Raw genomic sequence first — 6,353 nt, forward strand, 5'->3', positions numbered from 1 at the left:
AATGTATGCTTTATAAATCTCCTTTATAGTCATTATTATTATTTTTTGAGATCTCTAGACATCCTTCAAAGTTCAAAGAGGTTAAAGTAAATTATCCAATATCCCAAGTGGAGAAATCTCAACGTATTCAATTGTTCGAATCCCTAGATCCCCCAAGAGCACTAGATTTGACATCAGCCCAGCTTTTGGATTTGCATCTTGTTTCTTTAAGCTGCCAACCTCTGTGATTTCACACAAATAACTTCAACTCCTCCAGCTGTGCTCTCCATCTTCTCAATTTACAGTAAGAATGAAACAACATAAAGTACTTACATGGTAATTGGCACATTGATAAAAGTTTTAACAAAGTCTTGACCTATTATATTACTTTAATACCACAGCTGCTCCAGGGACCCTAGAACTTGAAATGAGAAGTCAGGACAAACACACACACACACACACACACACACACACACACACACACACACAGAATCAGCACTGATGTGCTACTCTCAGTCGAGCAACATAACATTTATGCACTTAATTTTTACAGCCACTCAGTGTGACAGGCCTCAGTGATGAAGTGATTTCCCCAAAGTCACAAAATATGATGGGCAGCTTTGAATTTAGATCGGCCTGACACTCTGGTCCATGATCTTCCTCTTTTTTAAAAGTAAAGATGACTTCCTCCCATCATAAACGTAAGTCATGTTCACAACTGAAAATTTGGAAACTGCAAAAGTGTAAAGGAAAGAAAATTATCCAGAGATAGCAGACACGTTGGTGTATGTGCATTCAGTCTTAAAGTAAGATGTTTTTCTTCATATAGATCACATTTGAGGAATTGCTGACTAATGTTTAGGCCAACATTATGGGTTATCGCTGCACTGTTTTCTGATACTCTGTCAGTAATGACAGAGTACTGGTTCTATCACTTCACCTGGCATTTAGTATCATTTGGTATTTCAAAAACTCTTTGTTAATGTGGTGGGTGAAAATGTTTTAATGTGTTTTTAATACCAGAGAAGTTGATCTTTTTGCTATATAGATTAAACAGCTTTATTAACTTCTTAATGGGGCAAATAAAAGTCTATTTGTGGAAGTAAGAGGCAATTCTATTATAACCCATTATTATTATTTTTTTTTTTTGGTGAACTTGCCATTTCTTGAAGTAAAAAAGCAAATGATTACATTCACAAAAAAAAAAAAAAAGAAAAATAAGCAAGCTCACATGTTCTCAAGTACTTATAAGCTGGAGGACAATCGAATCTTCTCAATGATTCAATCAATAGCAGCAAGAATGGAGAAGATCAAAAGAAGGGATAAGGAATTAGAAGAACCGGAGCTGTAAATTGGCCTTCTTAGGTGAGTAATTGTACAACTGTCGGCAGCTCTGTTCTTTTCTTTCCTTTTGAATTGTGTGTGTGTGTGTGTGTGGTGCTGGGGATGAAATCTTGCACATGCTAGGTGAGAACTCTGTCACTGAGCTACAGTACTGCTGGCCCATGGAGCTGCATTATTTTTTATGTATGTATGTATGTATGTATGTATGTATGTATGTATGTATGACAGGAGCTGCATTATTAAGAACCTAAGAAGAGCTTTTTTGCAGATTCTCTGTCAACTGCAATTGCCTGCTGCCAGCCATGGTCCACCCCACCATGTTCTTTGACATTACCATTGATAGTGATTCATTGGTTGTGTCCCCTTGGAGCTATTTGCAAAGAAAATGCCAAAAATAGTAGAATGCTTCTGTGCTCTGAGCACTAGAGAGAGAGGACTTGGTGATAAGGGCTTCTGCTTTCACAGAATTATTCCCGGATTTATGTGTTAGGATGGTGAAGTCACATGCAATAATTGCATCGGTGGCAAGTCCATCTATAGGGAAAATTTTGATGATGAGGACTCCATCCAGAAGCCTACAAAGCACGGCATCTTGTCCATGGCAAATGTGGACCAAACACAAACAGTCCCCAGTTTTTCATCTGTATTATCAAGACAGAGTGGATGGATGGTAACTGTGTGTGGTCTTTGGGAAGGTTAATGAGAGCAGGGGTGTCATGGAAGACATGGAGTGCTTTAAGTCCATGAAGGGCAAGACCAGCAAGAAGACAAGTCATTGCTGATGGTGGTTCTTTCTAATACAATTGACTTGTGTTTATGTTCACCACCAGATCATCCTTTGGTAGCTTAGGAAAGCACTCTTAGTGTACTTGCTGCCATTCTTTGGCTTCCATATTTTCCTTATTCCTTTCTAAGTCTAGATGGATAGCAGAATTCATCTGCTATATATAGAGAGCAGCTCCCTATTCCCAGTGGTCCTTCACTCATTTCCTCACAAGTTAATGCTAACTGCCTCATGGTTCTGTCCTATCCGCATTTGGTATCTCTGTGCTGGGAACTACTCCAAGCTCCATACTGGTGAGACCAGCCTTGGGGTTGAGATTTTATGTTCTGTCCTCTCTAAGTCTATTCTCATCTGAATTCTCTGTTTTCAACATATTAACTGAATTCTAACACAAAAAAAGTTATAATTAAATATGCTACTGGTGTAAAAAAAATACTACCAATACAGTAAACCAAAAGACTCCCTTGCCAATGACACAAATTCCACATCTGACCTCACATGACAGGTACAGTCAAAATGCGGGTGCACTAAGAATGAAGTGAAAAGTAAAATTATCTTCAGGCTATGCTTGTTAGATGTATGTGACCCATAAATGAACTCTGTGCTTAGACTTGGGTTCCATCTCCAAGATACTTCATTATACATTTGCAAATATTCCAAAATAAAAAAAAAAAAAACTAATCTAAAATCCAAACTCTTCTAAGTCCCAAGTGCTTCAGATGCGGAGGCAGGGGTGGGGTGGGGTTCAACCTGTATTTGTGTTGGAGAAACTCTTGCATTTAGCTCCATACTTCTTAGAGGGGATTTCCCTCTCCTCTTTCCATATACCAACTCGCCCTTTTCCCTGAAATGGAAGTAATTTGATTGAGAAAATGATGTTCTTGCCTTCTGTCTCTGGGACCTGCAGAATCACTCTCTGCTTCCTCCCGGGGTTGAGTGCCCTGACCTGACCTCCTGCTCCATAGGAGGTGCCTACTCTGCTCAGGTGTTCTGCCCTCTCACCTGGTGGGTGTGCGAAATTCCAGGGAAGAAATTCCAGGGGAAGCCCAGGCAATAGTCTCTACTCTGCTTTTCCACCAGTGCAGGGCATTGCATTTCAATTCCTAACCACCTTGTGAATTTATTGACAATTTTTACCCAATGAGCAGAGGCACTTGGTGGGGTGTGGCCCCAGGGGACTGTCTTGACCTCCATGCTGTGCCTCCCTGGTCTTCTTCCCATTCCCTTTTCTGCCTCTAAATTTCTTTGAGTTGCACATTTGTCCTTTCATATGCATTTTTAGGTCAACATTATAGAACTGATGAAAGCTCCTTCTGGCCGTTTGATTGAGGTTGTATTAAATTTATGGAATAACTTGAGAACAACTGGTTTTCTAAAAACAGAGCTTTTCTTTTCAGAAGATTGACATATGTTTCTATTTACTCAGGGCCTTTATGCATTTCATAAAAGTTTAGTAGTTGTATTCAGTAAGTTTTATATTTCTGTATAGCTGTTCCTAGGAATTTTATGATATTGATTATTTTGATAAAGAGGGTTACTCATGAGTTGTGGGTGTAGAAAAACCCTTTATTTTTGCTTATTGATTTCTATTCTGACCAACATGGTTTTGGCATTCTGTTTTTAGACTCATTTAATCTTTCATTAGTTCTAATAATTAGCTGTTCATATTTGATTCTAGATAGTCAATGCAATTATCTTAAATAATAACAATGTGCTCCTGTCACCAACTACATGTTTTGGATTTAATTGCCTTGGCTAGGAATTCTACAGAATTGAAAAATAGCTGAGATGTCAGATAGCCACCTCTTGTTCACATTTTTGTTGATATTTAGTTAATGTCTTATCATTATAATGCTTGCTATAACAGCAAGTTAGAAGAAATTTCCTCTATTGCTTGCTATTTTTTCAAAATTCAGCAATGGGTTTGTATTTTATTAAATGCTCTTTTCAGAATATAATCATATGTTTTCTTCCTCTGTTAACATAGATAATAACATTAATGGATTTCCTCAACCGAACTGATTTACACAGTTACTATAAGTGGCAATTAGTCCACACATTTAATTCTGTAGAGGCGTTGCTGTATTTTAATTACTATTGGTTTATCTAGGAATTTTGTTTCCATATTTGTAAGTGAGATTGGCTTACAGTTTTTCTTCTGTGGGTACAATCTCTCATTTAATTTGGTATCAGTGTTTGCTGATTAGTTATTTGCAATCTTTTTGTATTATCTGGATGTAGGATTTTTATAATTTAAAAATTGTTTGTTTTTTTAAAGGTTTAGTAGAAATCACTTATAAATTTTTTTGACTCTCATGCCTATAGATGTTTTTTGACTACCTAACTGACTCTCTAATTATTGTTCTCTTAAAATTTTCTATTCATTTAAGCAATTTTGGTAATGTTTGTATTTTTAAAAGCTAATAATTGCACCTAGAATTTTTCAACTTGCCTATTACTCAAGTTCCCCCTTATCTGTAATTATGCCCCCCTTTTTAATACTAACACTACTTACTTGGACCATTTATTTTTTTCCTCCTTGATCAGCCTTGTCAAGAGGTTGTCAATTTCACTGGTCAATTCAAGGAATCAGGTTTTAATTTTTTTATTTGTTCCTACTCCACTATTATTTATTTATCTGTTTTGATCATTTCTGCCTCATGCCTTTCTATTTTTGAAAAGTCTTCATAGACACTTATTTTTCTGATAATTCTTTTTCTTATAAGTTCTGATTTTAGATTGGAGATTACATATGGCATCATGTTTCATTTTTATCTCTCTCCCTTGGTTCCAGAATATGTACGAAAAAAAAAAAAAAAGAATAAAATAATAAGATGTTGGTCTTGGCAACTGAACCAATGTTCTTCCCTTTTCTAGCTAACAAACAAAACCAAAAAAACCCAAAAACATGAATTGCTAATTTTTACAGTTCCCACAATTATTTTAACACCACCCTATTAGGTTTGTCTGATCCTCTTCCTTTGGTTCACATTCTAATGTGTAGTATATTTCAAAAGAGCAGGATGATTTAGAACATTCTCATCTCAAGTGCCCAGAAATAGCTCTCAAGCATTATGGTTGGGATCTGAAATGTCCCCCAAAGGCTATAAACTAAAGGCTTGGTCACCAGCCTATGGGACTATTCGGAAATGGTAGAGGACCTTTAGGAGGTAAGGACTAGTGAATGTAAGTGATGTCACTGGGATTGTGACTTTAAGAGGACACCGGGACCCTGGGCTCCCCTCTTTTTCTGGTTTTGCTTTCTGGCCACCATGAGGTGATTGACTCTGCCATGAATTTTCTAACATGAAGTGCTTTCTCTTTACAGGCCTCAACAATGGAACTAAGCCAACATGGATTGAAACCTCTGAAAAGTTGAGCAAAATAAGTCTTTTCTAAGTTGTTTTTCTGATAATAAATAAGCAACAGAAAGCTCACTAACCCAAGCAGTAGCCAAACAAGAAATTGCTGAAGTTAAAACAAAATATTTTTTTATTTTTCTTTAAAGAAGTAGCAGTTAGTTACTTTCTCTAGCTGAGAGACAATACATGATGGGAAGAAGTGACATGTTCCCATCTCCTCAACTCAGAGGACAACGACTAAAAAACAGCATATTCGGTGCCATGATACCTACTGGGTTGGTCAGCTTTCTGTTACTGTGACAAAATACCTGAGATAATCAACTTGTAAAGAGGAAAGATTTATTTGGGATCACAGTTTTGAGGTTTCAGTCCATGGTCAGTCAGCTCCTTTGCTTTGGGTCAAAGCTCCTCACTTCATGGCAGCAGGGAGGCAAAGAGAAAGATCGGAAGGGGCCAGGGTCCTAATATCTCTTTCAAGGGCATTCCTCCAATGACCTCCTAAGTTCCTTCCACTAGATCCTTCCTTCCAAAGGTCCCACCACTTACCAATAGCACACAATCTGTCAATCAAGCCTTTATCAGATCTTTGGGGAGGGTGTTTAAGATCCAAACCATAATGCCTATGTTAGTGTGAAATCACTAATATGGGATACTAAACTCTTCCGGAGAACTTCCCTTACACAGCACTTCCTTCCTTGAAATTCATTCCTTTTGCATTCACTACGTGGGTACCTCAATAGCTGCCACGTCCTCAATTCCAGTGGGTATCACCTTCTCATATTTTGTGGGTAGAGGAAAAGGCCAGAAAGAGGAGTGGGTAGAAAAAATTTAATTTCTCTTTGGAAATTTGAAGATTGATCACTGCATTTCATTCAGCTGTTTTA

General features: G+C 37.5%; 1 pseudogene; it reads left to right on the forward strand.

Annotated features, from left to right (window-relative positions):
• The first annotated feature begins 1,625 nt into the window (after positions 1-1,625).
• Positions 1,626-2,105, forward strand: LOC114098702 (peptidyl-prolyl cis-trans isomerase A-like; annotated as a pseudogene).
• The last annotated feature ends 4,248 nt before the right edge of the window (positions 2,106-6,353 follow it).

This window comes from Marmota flaviventris, chromosome 16, assembly GCF_047511675.1.
Source record: "Marmota flaviventris isolate mMarFla1 chromosome 16, mMarFla1.hap1, whole genome shotgun sequence".
NCBI lineage: Eukaryota > Metazoa > Chordata > Mammalia > Rodentia > Sciuridae > Marmota > Marmota flaviventris.